The sequence below is a fragment of the Lycorma delicatula genome, chromosome 4 (genome assembly GCF_047948215.1).
Source record: "Lycorma delicatula isolate Av1 chromosome 4, ASM4794821v1, whole genome shotgun sequence".
NCBI lineage: Eukaryota > Metazoa > Arthropoda > Insecta > Hemiptera > Fulgoridae > Lycorma > Lycorma delicatula.
This window is the reverse complement of record NC_134458.1, coordinates 150543684-150564975: the sequence shown is the minus strand read 5'-3', so window position 1 is coordinate 150564975 and position 21292 is coordinate 150543684. Positions and strand designations below refer to the sequence as shown.

The 21292-nt window shown below is 28.3% G+C and overlaps 1 protein-coding gene across 5 annotated transcripts in view; it reads right to left on the bottom strand.

The window, feature by feature from the left end:
- LOC142323955 (carboxypeptidase D-like) overlaps positions 1 to 10765 on the bottom strand; it is a 103488-nt gene extending 92723 nt beyond the window's left edge. For all 5 annotated transcript variants that reach the window (XM_075364371.1, XM_075364364.1, XM_075364368.1 and 2 more), the window contains exon 1: positions 10503 to 10765. The gene's annotated coding sequence lies outside the window, so the exon portion shown is untranslated. The remainder of the gene's footprint in view (positions 1 to 10502) is intronic.
- Positions 10766 to 21292: the final 10527 nt, after the last annotated feature.

The window sequence follows — 21292 nt, the reverse complement described above, 5'->3', positions numbered from 1 at the left end:
ATTACAGGACCAGTGGTGATGCGCCGGGCGGCTGCACACGGCTACCGCTAGAAGCAGTCCGTTGTCAATTAATTTACAGATCATTCAATTTAATTTCTAAGCGTAGATTATTTTAATTTATTTTTTTATTTTTTTTTAGCCATGACTTATATTTATTTCGACTTGTATACACCTCATAGCCCTGAATAAAATTTGGATTTTAGATATTAAGTAAGTAATGCGACCGCTAGGTGATGACAAATATATAGGAGATAATTTAATATATATATACATATCGATGTTGCCAAATGGTGAAAAGGGGGCATTTTTTTAGTTGTAACTTTTGAGTTTTTTTTTTAAAACATCCTGAAGATGTGGATATGGGCCCTGTAAAGTTTGGTTAATGTATATTTAGTACTGCGGCCGTAAAACGGTTACAGACAGAATTGGTGTAATTTTATATATATATATAAATATATATATATTATATTATATATATAAATATATATATATAGATTAGTAATTACTCTATATTAAAGAGCAATGTTTTTTTTTGTAGTCCTGTTTTTTAATATTTATCTCTTCTTATATTTCTTTAGAAAAAAGATTATAAATTTACTGAGTACTACCACAAAATTTGAATGCCTTATTCTTTCGTCTACAATAAAAAGCTTTTATGTGATACTAACAATTGAAAAACTTTAAAATTGTAAAAGAAAGTTTATGCGTCGCATTTTATGGCATAAAACAATAAAATATTACCTTTATAACAATAATTATAAGTTACTTTAGAGGAGAAAAGAAACGAGTTAAATTTTAATTATAAGATGTATTTAGTGACTTAAGAAGAACGTTATTATTGTCATTAAATATCAAAGTATTGGTACGTAAAACAATTTTGAAATCGGACTGAGCTTATGGAATTCAGTTTTAAGAAGCTACACGAAGAGAGTGAGATTTCCTTAAAATCTCCTAACCAACAATAATCCAGGTTTTACCTCGGTTCCAAAATTAAGCTCTGAGAAATACTACTCATGTTCAGTGATCTACAAGTTACAATGAGGTCCACCGTAATATTTACAGTATTAAATGAGGTGAAATATTATCACAAATTACTTACAGATTCTGGACATACAAATCATTTAGCCTTAGATCTGCTGGATAATAATGAAGTAACAAAACTGAACCGTCATTATGTTTTAGATTTATCTAACGGGAACAAAAGTAGTATTTTATTAATAATAAACGTTATAACCAGCAAAAAAGTTCATTGCACAAATTATTACAGCAATCTCCATAAAACTGTTGTAGATATTTCTTTCATTATAGAAATTTTTAATGAAACTTTATATAAAATGGAAACTGCAGAAACGTTTGTAGGATAAAAATCCTCTCAGGGAAAGTAACGTCATCCCCTTTTCTATACCGATACTTTTTTTGTTTTATAGTTTAAACTTTATTTTAGTAGTTTTCCAACTTTTTTCATGGGCTTTTTCATAGATGGTCATCCGTTAAAAAATTTCTTTATATATAATAATTTTGTAAGATTCTATAAAGAAGATTTTTTAAAGATTCTATGAAAATAAATGCACATATAACTGTATAATTTGCCTTCTGAGTTAGCTCTGGTTTGGCTTGAATTTGAACCAAAGCTGAAATAATGGTGGGGATTGATTGATGTGGGAAGGAGTAGATGCATACAATTTACGAATAATAGGGTAGTGTCGGCCATTACTAATAAATACTTATTCAAGATATTCTTTGAGAAAGTCCGCGACAAACTTTAAGAATTTTATGATTTGGCACAAAAATCTACAATTTCTGAGTCGGGGATTGGATTAAGAAAAAAGTCCCGATTCGATGTTATCAATGGTTAAGAATTACGCAGAAATTTTTTCTGGTAGGATTTCGATAAATCTAATCGATTTTATTTTTTGGCTAGATGATCTTGCCATATGAGATTGAAACATGCGTGGGAAGTGGAAAAGGAATTTTTGTAGCGTATGAAATATGTCATGCCTAACTGGGATTCGAACCTGGAATCTCCGGATTAAAGGCCCAGACGCTGCTATCATTCCGCCACGGAGATCGGCATTTATTTCATTCTAATCGATACAAATATACTCAAGGTTCTGAATAATATAATTTTTTTTAAAATCTGCGTAGAAGAACTCTAGGAAAATCTAACTTTTGTATAAGATTAATTATTATTTTTATTTATATAAAATTTCAATATAAGAGTATTTTATTAAATTTAAATTTATAATGGAGAGGGCCCCTCTCTTTGATACTATTCTCTCTTATCCTTTTGTGCAAGTATGTACTTACTGTAAAATACAGCTTCAAAAAATTAATGTTAATTAAAATATATTTTTAAAAGCATACGGAATATTTTTAATATCTAATATCATACACAAAAAAAAAAATTCGACATTAATCATGAGCTATCCAATCAACTGGATAAAGATTGACAATCCTAATTTCTGGAATATATTGAATGTATAAAAAAATAGATATTTTAAATTTAAAAAACAATGTCACGAACTTACTATGTATTTTTTTTTATTAAAAAAACGTTTTTTTTAACATAATAAACCTAACAATGGTATTTTGGAAACAAGAACATTAATGAATTTACGAGTAAATATTATTATTTATTTATTATTAGTATTATTTAAAAGCTATATACCTGAAAATAAAATTTATTACTTGTTCAAAAAATTTAACAAATACGACAGAATAGAATTTTACAAGAAAGAGGAGAAAAAAGACCAATATTAGAAAATTTTCTGTATTTAAAAATCACATCCCAAAATGGAAGGGGAAGCAATCTAGGGTAATATTACTAGTCCTACTGATAGTAGATAAAAAAAAGGCTATGGTTAACACATTGTCTCATACGTCCATAACTTTTACAAATTTTAAAGACAGGCCCAAAATTATTGAAGAAACAAAAGAAATATCGTTAAAAAATAATAAAATCACCCGAAGTAAATTACTGAGAGTATGATAAGAAAAGGTTCACTTCATTATATATTTAATGAATTGAATTAATATATTTGTAAGTGTTAGTAATTGAAAAAGCAGGAAACGTTATGAATGTTATTTATTTAATAGAAAATAATATTAATAATTATTTTTTAATAATGACTTACTTTACTGATTTTTAACTTTATATATATATATATATATATATACTCTCATGAGCGTTTTCGTAGCGACCGCTACTTTATCAATAACTAGCATATTTAATAAAATAAATAAATTTAATTCTTAATTTTAAAAAAATAGGAAGAGAAATCTGTTTTCTTCATTAATTTGATAAAATATTAGTTATTATTAAATGTGTATATTACATATTTACTTAAATAAGTAAGCTTATTTGTTTAATATATGGTAGATAATTTAACGATCCAATAAAGATTAATTGTATGTACCTTAATTATATATGTATATACAGAGTGTCCCACAAAGAAACGGTGAAAGTTTCAGGACATGATCTACTGGTGAAAATAATGAAAGAAAGTCATATAAACATAGGTCTGGAAACGCTTTGTTTTTGAGATAGGCTAGCGAAATATTTCGCTTAATAAACATTGTTAAGAATGTTTATTAGATAAGAAGGAATAATACGATTTTATTTTTCGTCTGTTTTGCTTCAATAAAAAAACGATTTTTATAAGTTTTTATTTTTCTTTTTATCGGGTGTATTTGCATTAATTTTCTGAGAATTAAATTCTCTGCAAGCTTTGTTACTAGATTTTCCGCATTTATTAGTGATTTAACAAAGCTATTGTACTACAAACACCGAGTTTTGTGTTTTACGTCGGATGTCTTAAAATCTACTGGAGTTACACTTCTGGGAGCTGTTTTAACATAGTTCCCAGCTCAAATTACATAAAAATTCACCAACTTTACTCCTTAATTTGGGTAACAAAAATTACAGTAGGGCTTCTTTTTATTAGAAGAGATGAAATCCGGGCGAAATGTTTCGCCACCCGTAACTCGAATACAAAGCCTTTCCAGACCTATGTTTATATGAACTTGTTTCATTATTTTCATCAGTAGAACATGTCCTGAAAGTTTCACTATTTCTTCGTGGGACACTCTGTACATATAATATAAGACTTCTTGTACGAGTGTATGTACATATAAAACATGTCCTTTTTTTGTCTGAAAGTCTACATAAATAACAACAATAAAGCCCTCTACCAGGTTATATTATTTATCTTAACTTTTCCTGAACAGTATTTTTCTGCGCAACATGCATACATTCCGGAGAAAATTTACACTTCTATACATATAATTTAATTCAGGATCTAATTTACTTGTATTTAAAGAAAAATAAAGCTGACAATAAAGTTGTTACACTTTCCTGGTATTGGCTATTTATTCTTATATAGTAGAAAAATAATAAATACAAAAAATATCAACCCGTAATATCCACTACATGGGTACCAATTAGACAAAAAAATCGGAAAATTTGATAATTATTATCAAATCTATTTTTTTTTTTGTATTTTGGGGTCCCTGGGTCATGAAACGTTGAGAAATTACGATTTGTTTATTCTTCTTAGCACATTAAAAAAGTTTAAAAAAAAATATATTTTTTTTTTTACCTTTTTCTGGTTCCCTACCCCCAAAATCATCTTGTAAGAAAGGTTATTGATTTTTCTACGTTTTCTGTGTTAAATGGAAGAAACTAAAAAAAAATTCACTGAAAAATATACAACCGATAAAATGTATCCAAAGATTTATTTTTGGAGGGTGGGGTGAATTATGATAAAATTTTGTTGTAATATTACTATTAAAAGTTTAAATAAACAAAAAAGAATTCTTTTTTAATTAAAAAAAAATCGATATTTTTAAACTGTGATCGGCTCCCCCCTCCCAAAAGTTACCCCAAAATATTTTTTTGGGCCACATGTACTACTATTATGCTTAGGAAGCATAAAAAAATCAGTTAAAAAATATGCAATAAATAAAAAGATAAGATTTTTCAATTTTTGGGGAAGGGAAAACATTTTGAAGAAAGTTTTTTTAAGCGATAAGATAAGCATTTATGGATGACCTTAATATAAAGTGGGGTTATGTTTGCAAAATTTTGAGAAAACTGACCTCAAAGAAACTGTCTACCGTGGGGTAGACAGTTTCTTGGAGATACTGACCGCAAAAGTTTACCAATAAATTGCTGCGTATACACGATTATCTGTGCCAAAGTAATTCAAATCGGTCTATCCGCTCAAAAGTTATTAAGCTAAAACACGTTAACACAAGTACACACGTAGGTACGAACATTACTACCAAATTTATCTTTTTGTTTTCTGGGTCCCTGGGTTATGAAACGTTGAGAAATGAAAAAATAGCCAGTACCCCATTTTCTGACTGATTTCCATACTTTCTTTCTTACAGCATAGCTCTAGCGCTATGATGCCAGGAAAGTAAAAGGTAAGAAGAGTAATCTATCATTTTTTATGAGGAACATACCTACGAGGCTTCACACTTTCCAATGATTTTTTGTAATTTCTTTTCAACCGCTGTTTAATTTATCCTTTAATAAGTATGCAAAATTTCAGTTTTTTAACTATCTGTATCTATAATTTCAGAATCCACTAATTCTCTCTTTTCTTGAATGAAAATTGAGAGCTTTCTCTATATTATCAACTGCACACAGCAAACAAAAAAAACCCAATTTCTCTGTAAGTACAGAGTGAGCATCATAAAACCGAACCCATAATAAAACCCCTACCCAACACTATTTATGAAAGACTCTCACACAACTAGTGCGACTACGTGGATGTATGTTACTAGTGTATGTTGCTGCCGATTGTCAGGTGGTTACGTGTCAGTATACGTTTTACTGCAGTGCAGTATTGTGAGTGCAGCTGTGTTTGTGTTGGCTGGCCGCCGTTAACCCACAGGGTTGGTCTAGTGGTGAACGCGTCTTCCCAAACCAACTGATTTGGAAGTCGAGAGTTCCAGTGTTCAAGTCCTAGTAAAGTCAGTCATTTTTACACGGATTTGAATACTAGATCGTGGATACCGGTGTTCTTTGGTGGTTGGTTGGGTTTTAATTAACCACACATCTCAGGAATGGTCGAACTGAGACTGTACAAGATTACAATTCATTTACACTCATACATATCATCCTCTGAAGTATTATCTGAACGGTAATTACCGGAGGCTAAACAGGAAAAAGAAAGACCTCCGTGGCGCGAGTGGTAGCGTCTCGGCCTTTCATCCGGAGGTCCCGGGTTCAAATCCCGGTCAGGCATGGCATTTTCACACGCAACAAAATTGTCATTTCATCTCATCCTCTGAAGCAATACCTAACGGTAGTCCCAGACATAAAAAAAAACACAAAAAAAAGTTGTGTTTGTGTAAAATACCTTATTGAATCCAAGAGAGGATAGCTATAGTTGAGGCCTATATTCGTTCTGGATCGTTTGAAGAATCACGTTAAGTATTCGTAGAAAAATTTCCGAATACCTGTATTCCAGCGAAGAGTAGCAAACACGATTTTGCAAAAAAATGGTGTACAACAGGTTTGGTTTCAAATGAAAAATGAAATAGGTAGTCTTCCGTTAGGACTCCATAGGCCGTTGCCGATATTGAAAGGAGAATTATTGCCGGTTCAAAAAATCACTACGCAAGTTATCCCAACAATCTAGTGTTAAATACACATCTTGTCGTAAAATTTTTAATGGATTAAATTTGAAACCGTACCGCGTTACAACTGTGCAACAACTGAAGGAGACAGACAAACCGAAACGACTTTATTATTGCAACTGGCTTTTCGAAAACATTGTTAGTAAACAGATAGACCCGACGTCGTATTTCGTGTCAGACGAGGCACGGTTTCATTTATCCGGCCATGTTAATTCGCAGAACATGAACTGAAGGTAAACATTAATCGAGAAATCAATGCAATTGACAACGTTTTGCGTTAGACGACTGACTCTCAATAGGATCAGTCTAAAAAAGAAAGCAAAATGACCACCCTAGGCGTAACGACGCCTAGGGTGGTCATTTTGAACAACTTTTGTAACAATAAGGTAAATAAATACAACACTTAAATTACGTTTTATGGTTTCCTATTTAATTTATCCGTATCATTCATAAAATTTCATTCCAACATAAGCTACCGATTCTGCAGCGGTTACGTTAAGGGTTCGGTTTTACGTTGCTCACTCTGTATAAATTTTCAATTGCATACAATTTTTTAAACGCGAATAGAGAAAATAAAATGCCATTAACGTAGAATTTATTAACTAACATTAAAATGCTAGTATAAGCTGATTTTGAAATGTAGAACAAAATTAAGTAAAAAAATTAAAAGGATTGGCCCAATAACAATACTGAGCAACGTTAAATCTCGTAAGTCTCTAAACAACTTAATTATGCAAAGTTAAAAGATTAAATAACAAAATAATTACGTCATATTTAAAAAAAATAATAATAAGACATACGCACAAATAATATAAATCATATTTAAACGATTAGAAATACTCTATTTCATTATACTCGTACATATTTAGAAGCAATATATGTACCTCCGGGGTTATCTAATATTTAAACTCGTCATTGCAAAATCAGTTGATTTTCGAAGTCGAGAGTTCTAATGTTGAGCTTTTGTAAAGCCAGTTGCTTTTATATGGATTTGAATGCCAGACTGTGGATATCGATGTTCTTTGGCGGTAGGGTTTCAATTAACCACACGTCTGATTGGTCGGCCTGATTCTATGTGAAACTACACATTTACCGGTACATTTACACTTACATTGCTCTACATTTGCAGCTACGTCAGGCCTGGCAAGCCGGTAGCGGTAATTGCATTTGCCTGTACACACACACACACACACTCACACACCACCCACCCCCACACACACACATACAAACTCGGCAGTAGCTGGAAAAGTGGTTGGAGAAAACATATATATCTTATATATAAAGCCGAAAGTTTGTCTGTCCATTTGTTCTCATATCACGCAATAACCAACCGACCGATCGCTTTCAAATTAGCAGGATACATTTGTGTTATTCCAGGGAAGGTTTTAAGCCAAAGACTGAGGCCCTAGCCTATTTTCGGGTGAAACTGTGAATTAAAGATATTCATTAGAGAAAAAAATTAATACCTTTACCTCATTTTTTCGTCGTTAAAGGAAATTTAGTTACCATAGTTACTATTCTGTCTTTTGTAATTTAGTTTCTTTTCCAGATTTTTATAAAGCCTGAAGAATACTTTAATTGTTATTTATCAGTCTTATTCTCATAAACATGAGGGTAACGAACATTGCGAGGGTCTATGGAGCGGAGCCCTCTGCTAGACGAGAATGGCGAGCGAAGCGAGCTCTGCGGCCCTGGAATAGGTCCAGTGGCCCCAGAGTTGCCTTCAGAATTCGCCTGGACCAACCAGGGTTCCAGGGGTCTAGGAGGCGGACCCCCAACTGGCTAGTATATATATATATATATATATATATTACACACACATACATATATTTAAAATCTGATTTTTAGCTTTTTTTTTAATTCTGAAAAAACAAAAATATACGGTTCAGTAATTTTTAAATTTGTTTTTAAAATTTAGTCCATACAATAAATTAAAAAAATTAACGTAAAAATTACCAGATTATTTATCTTCCGGTTTCTGTGAGCATAAAAAGACTTCGTATGAAATTAATAAATAACATAATTTTTTTCTATAAGGCATCCAAAATAGAAAGGTTTTCAAAATTCTTTAAAATTGAACTGATTTTCTTTTGTTCCAGAATTTTATTACCGATATATTTATATTTTATACCTAAAACCAATCATGATATAAAGAGAATGCATTTTTAAAAAAATTAATTAAAAATTAATATATTTATGTGAACAAAACCTTTTTTTTATTTTTTATTTTGTTTTTTATTTTGAAATAAATTCCTAAATACAGTGGTCTTGTTTTTAATAATCTCTTTTCAATTTTATTTTTATGGATAAAACTATCACGATAGTTAATCGGATCGAACTGATTTTCAAAATTGTTTTCAAAATTCTATTAAATTGAAAGTTCTTGCTTTCTTTTATGTAAAGATATTTTCCTTTTCCTATTTTATTCGATATAACATCTAAAAATAGGGAAGAAACAAAAAAAAAAACAAACAAAAAACCACCAACAATTTATTTAACTGTTAATTAATTCTAAACTACAAAAAGTAAAAGTAAAAATTTAAATAAGAATTATAAACCTTGTTTTAAGACTTATTTTTACTTTTATTAAAATACGAATAAGCTTACAAAAACCACTAAACGTATGAAAAAAGTATTATCAAGAAATGAAAAATAGAACAACAAATCTTCAACCAGAAAAAGGAATAATAATCAAAATTCGTCCAAAATAGTTCAACGTACATTAATTAATAAATTAAAAAAAATACGTACAAGTAAAACTGACAGCACTCGTTCTTTTTTTCTTACAAAAAGGTTAAAAGATAAATTGAGGGGCAACCGTAAAAAAAATATGATAGATTACGAAAATAAAGTTGAAGAGTTGAAAGAAAGAGTCTGCTCACGTCATAAATTTAATAATTTATAAATTAATGTAAATAAAAAAAATAATTAAAATAAATGTCACATTTCTTTGTGACATTTATTTATTACATACATTATTTAATTTGTACAATCGAATTTTTTACACCTTAGCCATAACATTTGTAGGCCACTTGATATAAATGATCAATCACAATGATCAATGATCAAGACAATAACCAGTGACGCAATCGCTCTCAAAAATGACATAGCCATACTTAAAAGTAATATGGGTCCCGTGAAAGGCTTACTAGAAAAGTAAGTGAAGCGGTTTCTTATTACCTTCTTCATTGATTCAATTATAAATAAGGTTGTATATCAGCATTCCAAGTCTAACGAAATTCAGGTGGAATTCAGCCCTATCAGTGACACCTTCATTCTATTCACTGGTGTAAATTTTTATACAAAATTAACATTATTTTCATTGTAATAAAAATTAATTTTTATCTTCTGTGAACGAATGATGATTCCAAATACTAGTACAATAATTAACTTTAAAAAAAATTACGGTTTGATTCCTTAAATTTTACGTCATTTAATGCAGGATTATTTTTTTTTTAATTTTATTAAATTACATTGAACGTGTCTTTTGATAAATTCTTGATACTATTATTTCGGATATACAGGAAGAATTTTGTTTTAAATAAATTAATTGATAATTTGGGTGTAAGTATACAGCCTATTAATTTCTTTTAACGTAACACGAAAATACGAATTTTTCGGTGGTTATTAAAAATCATTATTCTTACAGCCTGATTTTTCCAAAGAAAAAAAAACAGTCAGTCATGGAATTCTAATATTCTATACTGTTGAAGAAAATTCATTGCTTTGAATGAAATTAAAATTAGAAATTGAATATTATACAAAAGAACTCAAGTGTAAAACTGCGTAATTGTTTAATCAATTTTTTCTTAACTTCCTACTTAAATTATAATGTAATCATTTAATGAACTTACCTTTAAATGCTTATTAAGTAATATTTGCAAAAAAAAAATATTTTGTAAACAAAAACGTTAAAATCCTATAGTAAAAGCTAAAAAAAATCGTTTATAAAGTCTGTATTAATTATTACTTTACAACATAAAACCACACACAAAAAGTAATTATATTAGACTTCAAAATAAAGAGAAAATCCACCTTCAGTGATAATAAACTGTAAAATCAAAAATCTCCTTTACGTACAATTCAGTAGCAGTTTATATTGACGCGGTAGTATCTGTTTAAACGTTAGCAGTAAACAATGTTAACCGAGTAAACATCCTAAAATTTAGCGCTATAAACAACGCATGCGCAATGTTTCATAGTATTTATATAATTATATAACAGCGCACTCTAGAAGATACTACGTACTCTGTACTACTACAATAAAATCGACTTCATACTATCTAACGGATAAACACTGTACTAGCATAACAATAAAGCATAAAATTAGTACGGTGAAATTTAATACATAATAAATGAGCCACCGACTTCATAATTTGTTGTTGAACTGCACTATGATTAACAAATTCATTTACTAATGTAGAAATTAAATAGATATGTGTTAAAATTAATTTTTAATGTTGTATTTAATTCAATGGTATATTATAAACACGATTTTATTTTGGTATGTCATATATCATCATTAACATTTTATAAACCTTTCTTAATGAACTGTCAAAGACTTTTTTCATTTAATTCATTCATTTTCAATGATTCTAATGTTTATTTCGATTTAAATATTTTATTGTAGATAGACCTAAAATCTTGTATTGAATGAGATATCAATTTTAGGTTGTCAGATGTAACCCATCTGACTATTTAACCAATAGTCCTACAATAATTACTTATATTTTGTTAGTAACAGCTTTATCAATTTACACAAAGATAATTTTAGGGCATCTCTGCAGGTACTGATCTTTTAAATTACTATTGCAAAAATAACAATCGTAATGAATATAAGCTATGGGATATTGATTTCTTCTAATACTGTGCATGATAATGATTTAATTAAAAAGTCAAAAAATGAATTGAAAAAATAAAAACAATAGTAAATTTAATAAAAAATTTATTAAAATTTCTTAATACATTTTTTCTAGCGTCTCTACATTTTTCTATTGGCTAGCGTATATGAGGATGCTGGCCAATATTTGCCACAAATAAACTAATATTGTCAACAATTTTGCTATTCCTCATATATACAAAATAGGGGCTACACTTTAACCCCTTTATGAAATATATAAAAACATACATAAATTCATTACAACAATACACTAAATGATCAGAGCAATTAAAATCTCAGATACTTTTTGATGGCGTTCTTAATACATGTCAGCTTAATTAAAAAACAAAACCACCAGTTGACTCAAATTCCAGAAAAGTCAGCTGATCCCAATGGGAAAACAGCAGCACCAGTAACCAAGGATGGTCACAAAAACGACTTAGATTTTTGAAGAAAATCTTTTGAAAAACATTTTATTGTACAATCTGGTTATGTGTATTGTTACACAAAAATTTAAATTTTAAATTTTGAGTAAGGAATGTTGATGGGTCCTTCTATTGATTAGCAAGTAGATCTTAAAGTCTGTCTGAATGAGGAAGTACATAAGGAGGAGTTTACCATTGAAAGACTTCTACTCGTTATCCCATGTGGAGATACTTCATACTGAAAGTGTAGACATGTTCTCTGATTGTGGAAATGAAGCAAATGGTTCAATTGAGTCACAAATAGATACCGATCTAGAACAAAAAAAAAGTTTAGGAAAAAAGAAAGAGTAACCAACGGGAAAATGCCAAAAGTGGCTCAGAGAGCAACGAAAAGCGTGAAAATCCCAAGAAACAATTCTCTAACTCTTTTATTTGGTTAGCCAGCTTTTGAAATTTTCTTTATGCTTTATTTTATTTAAAGTTGGCAATTTTTGGGCACTGCTAGTTTTTTCAGGATTTTATTTATCTTTATTTTATTACTGCTGTATATGTCATGCAATGTTAATCTTGCTTAGAACCTTTATTTTTATAATTTGGTAATAATTGAGAAGAAACTTTTCAGGTATTATTATACTAATTATTGATTGTTATTGTTAAATGTAAAGCTTGAGATAATTAATGCATGCAAAAAATACAATACAATATATCTGTATGCACCGAGCTGAATCTGCTCAGCATATATTTTAATAATGACTAATAACCTATAGTTACATACATATAGTTTACATACAATACTGTATGTAAAAACAGCAGTTTCTTATAGTTATTAGAGACATTTTTTAGTGTTAACCTGACTTAAAATCTATCTATTTACAAATCTTAATTTACAATATTTTCATTTAAGTGGACCTATGTGGTAGATAACTTATTGCTCCTCTACATAAATTTACGAACTGCTGTAAACACTAGAAGTGGATTTGATGTTTTGAGTAGGTTATATGTAATATGTGTGGGTGGCTGTTGCCTTTTCCTTCTACTAACAAACTTGATTTATGGTCTTATATGTAATATTCTTACTTTATATTAAAAAAAATCACAGATACCTGAAAATAATTATTGTTTTAGATACTTAGAAATAAAATTATGATACTTGAAAAATTTTACACCAAAATGTCTCACATTGACATATGATAACTTTACTTTTAATTTTTTTATGAATTCTTCATTTTTAACAATGTTGAAACCTTATTTAAAATTTTTCTAGTTTTGAATCTATTCATTTACATGCAAAAAATTTATTATCGCTCAAATAAACATAATCAGTGGTAATAAAAATGGCATCAATAGACTCAAAATAATATTACATAACAAAAATTACTCTGCTACCATTTTTTAAAGAATGAAAATTTGATTCTCTTAATCAAAGATGAAGAGATTTAGATTATTAGAGAGAAAGAACCTTTGAATTTTCAGGTGTAATGAATATTTAATAGTGTTTAACGAATGTATATGAGTTTAATTATCTGTAAAGTTTGTAGTTAGTTATTTAACTCATGAAATTGGAAATCTGTATAATTCAAAAATTGTTTTCTTTTATGTAATTTGAATTAAAAAAATGCAGCTGCATCAACCCTCATGTTGAATTCATATTCAATCATATAAGTACCATTTGATAAATAATATCAACTAATTAATTGCAATTATAATATTTATTTTTATGGGTTAGATTGGAAAACCAGAAAAACCTGTATAGAAACCATTAAAAAAAATATTTTTATATGTCATTTACTTAAAATCTAAAACTAGATAAGCTTTCAGACCATGTAGCACTTGGTTTTTCTCTGTAAACCATTACAGTAAAAGGTTATAGTAAAGAACTGAATTTTATTAAAGACACAACTGAGAAACCACTGGTAGTATATAGAAAAAGTGATAAAAAAAGTAAAATATAACCGAACTATATTGAATCCAGATCTTCCCAAGAGTATCACAGTGAAACGAATGTGACAATTTTATGCCATGATTTAAAAAAAATTGTTGGAATTGTTGTTGAAGGGTCTGATATAGTAATGGATAATGCACCGTACCATTGCCTGAAAACTGAAAAAAAATTCAAATGCTTCGAAACGAAAATCATAATTACTATTATGAGGTTAAAATCCTCATACACTGAAGACATATTAAAAGTAGAACTTAGAAGATTATTAAAATCAGTTTAACAAAGATATATTATAAAGTAAATGAAATAGCAAAATTAAAAAATTGTGTCATATTGCGTTTTCCTCATACCATTACAATTTTAACCCGATAGAATTGATATGGGCATAAGTCAAAGGCTACATTGGGAGTAATAACACATTTAAGTTAAGTGATGTAAAAAAACTAATGATAGAAGGTGTTAATTGAATAGATGCAAATGCTTGGAAAATTGTATTCAACATGTAATTAAAGAATTAAAAAAGCATGGGAAGTGGACAGTTTATGTGAAAATATTATTGAAGATATTGTGATAAATTTGGGAAACAATGTCATTAGTTCAATAGGCAGCAGCTTTATCGGGTATTGAAGAAATACACTGAGGTAACAAAAAAAGGTTTTTCTGTTTTACTTGATGAAATTTTATTTAGCCGTAATGTACTTTAAGATTTTTATTTTGAAGGTAAATATACAATTTTAGTACAATTTTCTAATTCTTGTATTACAAGTTATTTTTACTTCATTTTTTTGTTAAAGTAAAGGGAAGTGTTTTTTCTCAGATCGATTGCGCTAAATTAGATTAAATTCTAATCATCATACTGCTATTTTCTGGTTTGCTGCACGGTTTCATAATATAAGGTTTAGATACTTACCAATGTGCTACCCTGTTTAATGTAAAATAATTTTTTGCATTCATTCAAACAAGATGCAATCAAAAAAAGGTAACAGCAAAAAATTGGTGAAGTTTTTTTTTTAGATTATATGCTAAGGATGTAAAGCAGTAAATAATTCAGCAAATTAACTTTCATCTAAAGTTCTCTTTTTAATTATTAACAACACAATTTTTTAGATATAGTTAATATGTATCCTTACTTTCTAAAGATTCATTTTAACAAAAAATTAAACAAGGCAAAGTAAAAACAACTTTTTTACAAGCTTTTTTTTTTAAATCTTATACCAAAGTTCCCTTATCCAGCTTGTGGGAAATTTTTTTGGGACCAGCTTGCTGTCTACATATATTAATAAAAATGTTCAGAGGAAAAGAATAAAAGCAAATTAAATTTTAAAGAATTCTTTCATAAGATATTTTTTGAAATTTTGAACAACTTTCAAAAATAACTGATAACTGTAAATGTAAAGAACTAGGAATTGTAGAATTGTAGGATCACAAGGTAATCCAGCTTGCACATTAAAATAACTAAATCTTTAAACATTAAATAAAAGGTAAAAAAATCTTGTAATTTTTAGAGCAGTTAGTTACTGATTAACAAATATCTCATATAATTGTGTACAGTGAGACATCAATTATCTGAACACCAATTTTTTGTTTGTCCAACTATTCGGACTGCTTACATCCACATTAGGCAACTTAAAAAAATTAATTAAAAAGTTATTTTAAAATTAAAAATTAATTTAAAAAATGTAAAGTATCCAAATAAAGCTTTGTTTCAACAGGAATTTATTTTTATTGATCTTTGTTATTACTGGGTGTTTTAAATGACTTTTTTATAATTTTTATAACCATTATTTAACATTTCTGAATAAAATAGAATCGTAAAAATAAAATAATACTACTTATGGGAAATAATTACCATCAAAATGTAGTAAAAAATGAAGAAAAAAGGTAATAAAAGGTTTTTCTTAAATTGCGCTTTTTGAAGAGATAATGTATTTTCACAATTTTTATTATTCATTTTGTTTTATATACTGCATATAATCATTATTTGTTAGAAATATATTATAGATTATTAAAAGCAGTTTGTATGTCATTATATTCATCTTGTGCTTTTGCCAATCATTTTTTTTCCTGAAAATGTATACATAAAATATTACAAAGTAATGATTTACCAGTATTGTACTACAAAAGTTTTAAAATATAAATACACTTATATTAGCATAAAATATGCCATAAAATGTTTCTACCAATTTTTATGATTATCCAATGGCTAAAACAATACCCCCAAAAAAAAATACTAAAAAAAAAATGTTATATATAAACTTTTATCCAATGAAAAGTCAACAGAGAAATAAAATTATTTTATAATCATGTATTTTTAATGAAGAAAAAACCTAATAAAATAATAAGAGAAAAATATATGAAATTGAGTACATAAAAAAGCTGATTCATTTAAATTTAAGTTATTATTTTCACATTTTTACCAACTCTTTTTATTATGTATAAGTATTTTTAACTTATTTTTGATAAAAGTTAAAGCTGATTAGGAACTGTGGTAATTATACAAGGTTGTAATATAAATGTTATCATTAGGTTATATTAGGTTACTATAGAAACTTTGGTGTATTAAGCTATAATAGTGTTGTATTGAAAGAAATGGCAATACGGTAATTTCTCTTGTAGAGGTTGGCATGCCTGTGTGACCCAAGATAGAATGGTTTTGACTTTATTGTTTACTGGATTCTACCATTGCTGCACCTCCCTATGTTATTTATAAAGTTCTAAAATGAATAAGACCATAAAGCAACTTTTACTGACTGTAAAATTAAGTTAGCAATTAATTTTTTAAACTTAAAAACATTATACTGGCTGAAATTCACAGGTAGTGGTTGATGTGTATAATGTTAATACAAATGAGTGTTACAAGCATACAAAAATAGTGTAAAATGCTTGAATAGTAGAATCAACATCTATGATGAAGATGCCTTACCTGTTACCCTTGACACTATCAACAATGACTTGAAGAAGCTGAAATACATATTTGAAGCATTAAGAATGAAAAAAGAAGAAATTATTGTGTCACTCTTTCAAAACTGGAATTGTTTTTCTGGATGTTCCTAGAAGACTTCACGGTAAAATTCTCCATCAAGAGTGATGACAATTTGAAAGAAGCTGTCAAAACAGCAGTTAAAGAAACTAGTGGAAGGAAAAAGCATGTGGCAGAACTATTTTTTATTAGCAAACATACTTATTTGATAGGCATTTTGGCCATATGGCTTACTGTACAGCTACTGAACAAGAAACAGAGTTCCTGGGTTGGTTTATGCATAGTCTGCCTCACCAAAGACATAGTGACTCTATCATCAAGGTTCTATCAGTATGGAGGATCTAATAGGGTGAGATTACACCCACAAATCTTATGTGGTGAAAAATATCAAGGATAAGAAATGGGATAGTTGGTGAAATATTGTGATCTATCCAACAGAGCAGTTTAATGAATAACTTTATCATTTTGGATAAGATATTAAACTACATTCACTTGAAATCTGATATTTCCACAATACAAAGAACATCTCAGGTAGTAGCATCCGGAAACTGAAAAGTGTAATGTAGGTAAAATTCCAACAGTTAAAGTCATATTTAATTAATCGTCCTTTGATCACTGAAGTAAGTTAAACAACAATGAGTGCAGTTTTAATATGGGTATTAGTATTTCCTGGTGGCAAATAATTATAGAAGTTGTTGTTTTTATTTTCTAGAACCTATTTAAGTAAAAATAGCCTGCAATTAGACTTAAAAATGTGAAATTTCAACTGAGATTACCTAGAAAGGACTTGCAAATAATAATTATAAATAATGGATTTTTTTAAACATATTAGTTTCTGATGGATAAATGAAAAACAAACTACCACATATTCATACATGAATTCTTATCCAAACATGATGGCTACACCATCCTGTTTCTTGAACTGTAAAATTAAAGAAAATGATTGTATATCATGTTTTGAAGTATTAACAGTTATGAGTCGTAATAACTTTAACATGTTGCTGTCAATACATTCAGTTATGTGTTTTATGTTAAATTATTTATTGCTACTGTCTTTTCATGGTTTTATTTTCATTGATTCATTCAAAAATGATAAATTAGATATATTTATACTCGATGATGGAAATTTACTCCTGAAATGTGCAATTAGACACAAAATATAAAGATGTATGACAGATTTGAAATAGTTTTACCCACTAATAATAAGATTCTAAAATTTCTAAAGTTACTAGCTGAAAATTAAAATTTGATATAATTTTTATTTAATAGTCATTAAAAAAAAAAAAAAAAAAAAAAAAAAAATACTAATCCAGATACATTTCTTAATGATGATCTAGGGAATAAAAGCCTCAATCACAAATCTGTAGCCTGGAGGTAAAGGGTACCATCTCCATTTATGTCGGAAGTGGGTTTATGAGTGAATCATATATTACTTTTTGCACTATTTCCAGTGGAATACAACACTGTCTCCAGTTGTGAATAATAAGTGAGATAGCTACTTTCAAAATTACTACAAGTACAAATTTTATTACGATAAACAACACCAAGTACAGATATCATTATTCTCTTAGAACAATTCTGTAGCCTGGAGGTAAAGGACATCATCTCCATTTTTACAATTTTACAGTGGAGCAGTTTGAAGTTTCAAAATTCGCTTTTTCTAATTTCCTTTGCTCATCACCATCCTTCCATCATAACTTTTTCTACTAAAATACCTTATTAAAAAATTAAGTCTCCGTATATGTGTAAAATTAAGTATTACCAAAAAATTACTGAATTACAGTGGAATGAAATTTTTAAGGCTTACTGGGATTCAAGAAAGGATCATGATTTAAAAAGACAATTAATTGCATCCTGCATTGAAGTAAGACCAAAAGAAAGATGTAGAGGTACGAATGGTACAAAATCAAAAGAAAATTCTTTTCATTGTAGTTTAAACATAAATAATGAAAAAATAAGGGTTTGTAAAGTAGTGATGTTTTTAAACACACTAGCTATATCTAATACAGTTGTAGTTAACACAATTAAAAAACAAAAACCTGGAGGGATCGTAGAAATAGACAAAAGAGGGTGCATACACCTGTCACAAAAAAACCCAAAGAAATAATTCAAAATGTTATTCAACGCATAAATGTTATCCCAAAATTTGAGAGCTTCTATTCACGCTTGAAAACTAAGAAACAGTTTTTAAGTCCCTATTTAAATTTAGAGAAATTGTATTCATTGTATCAAGAATTCTGTGTTGAAATTAAAATAGGTAAAGAAAATGTAGCAAAAATGTGGCTTTACATAGATATATTCAACAAAAAATCAACTTGTCACTTAAGCAGCACAAACAGATATCTGTGTATTGTCATAAATTCTTGTTAAAAGCCCATAAATGTATGGAAGCAGACAATATCCATGCACTCATAGAATGAAACAAGAAAAAAATAATGAATTATTTACAGATGTTGACACCTCGGGATTGGCAGCAGCTGGTTCTCCAATGTTCAAAAAGGGAATATGTTTGCAATATGAAATTATGTGATTGCAGGAATTTTAAATCACTCTAGGTAAGACATCTCTGTTTATTTACAGGAAAGTTTTTAATAAGCAGCCAATATTGCTGTCACAATTTGTTCACATTAAAGTTCAGCAAGAAAATATTGGTGAATTATTTTATAAACATGAATGTTGACAAAGAATTTCTTTACATTAATCTGAGAAAGAATGATGTCAAGTACCCAGATATACTTAATATCATTAGAACTGATCCAAAATCTATATCACTATTAGAAAACAAAGACCTGTTAATCTACATAAGTATTTAATATCAGAGGGTCGTCTGTTTTATCAAAACATATATAACTGCAGTGAAGTAAATGATTTCCCTGAAGAAGAAAGTGATGAATAGTAGAGGAAATAATTAATTTTAATGAAAGATTTAGTTTAGAATATTAGTTTTATTAATAAATTGTATTTGAAGATGTTGTAGATTTTTTCTATTAATTAATCATTTTTTATTATTAATTTTGAATTTTTATTGTCCATAGTAGATAATGTTACTATGAAGGAATGATTATATTTTTTAGTTCTTTGTAAATTTTTTTTGAGTATCCGTAACAATAATATTATGTTGTATTACACTTTTTCTGTATGAGAAAAATAGTTTTATAATAATTAAAGTCTTTTAATTACCTTTTTCTTTTCATTGTAACAGTGTTACAATAATGTACAATTATTTTATTGCACAATTTATTTGTCTCTTGGACGAAACAATCAGGAGATTGTGTTGCACTAATATTATCTTTTATGAATGGTATTTTTTAATAAAATATTTTTTTTTGCAAAATAAAACATCACTCTCTTCAGATTTACTGCTTTTCTTTCACAAATGACTAGACATGAGTTAGAATTCATTAAAAAAAATATTAAGTACATAGAGGTATAAGACACCATCTCCATTTTTAAAAAATATAAAACAAAATTAATAAATATGTAATAGCATTTACTAAAGTAGACCTAAATAAGGTATTTTAGTAGAAAATTTTATGATGGAAGGAGGGTGATGAGCAAAGGAAATTAGAAAAAGTGAATTTCAAAACTTGTCTACTGTAAAATTATAAAAATGGAGATACCTCCAGATTACAGAAATATTTAAATATGTTAACATAAATTATCACACTTACCATAATATCTCCTGAACATCTGGCTCTAATAAAAAGATTTTTAGAGAGATTCCATTTAGATTCTAAAAACCAAAAATTTTTTTTTTAAATTCCACCCTTAAGTATGAGGTTACTTGCATCTGGATGAGCATCATAGTCTATTGTACCAGCAAGTTCTACAAACTTTTAAAATAAAAGCTATTCTAAGTTATTACTTTTTACAGTTTTTCTTTGAAACATAAAAATCTCTTATACTTTCAATTCTCTAACTGAATGCAGGTAATATGCTACTTGCTATATATGGAAAAAAAAATTATGTCTAAAAATGGAAATACGTCTCAGCATGATTTAGAACTATGGGTAGGGGTAAGATAAAATTGGTAATTGATTACTAAATAAAAGAGATTTAGAATGATAAAAAAGTAAACATTTATATATATATGAATGCTGTGTGGCTATAAAGATAATTTATTTTAAAAAAATACAAAACAATTCATGCCTATAACTGACTCTAGAAGATAAAGCAGCATAAGTTGCTAGATGAAACAATTGGTAATAAAACATTCACAGTAAAAATCAATTTAATTCTACGATACATTTAATATTTTTTATATCAATCAACAAAAAAATAAAAAAATAAAACTGACACATTAAAAGATTGAATTATTTATTAGCATTATTTCTGTCTCATACATATTTATCTTTTCAATAAATGATAATAGTGTATACATACGTTAATATCTCACTTAAACTTAATGAGGTGAAAAAGTG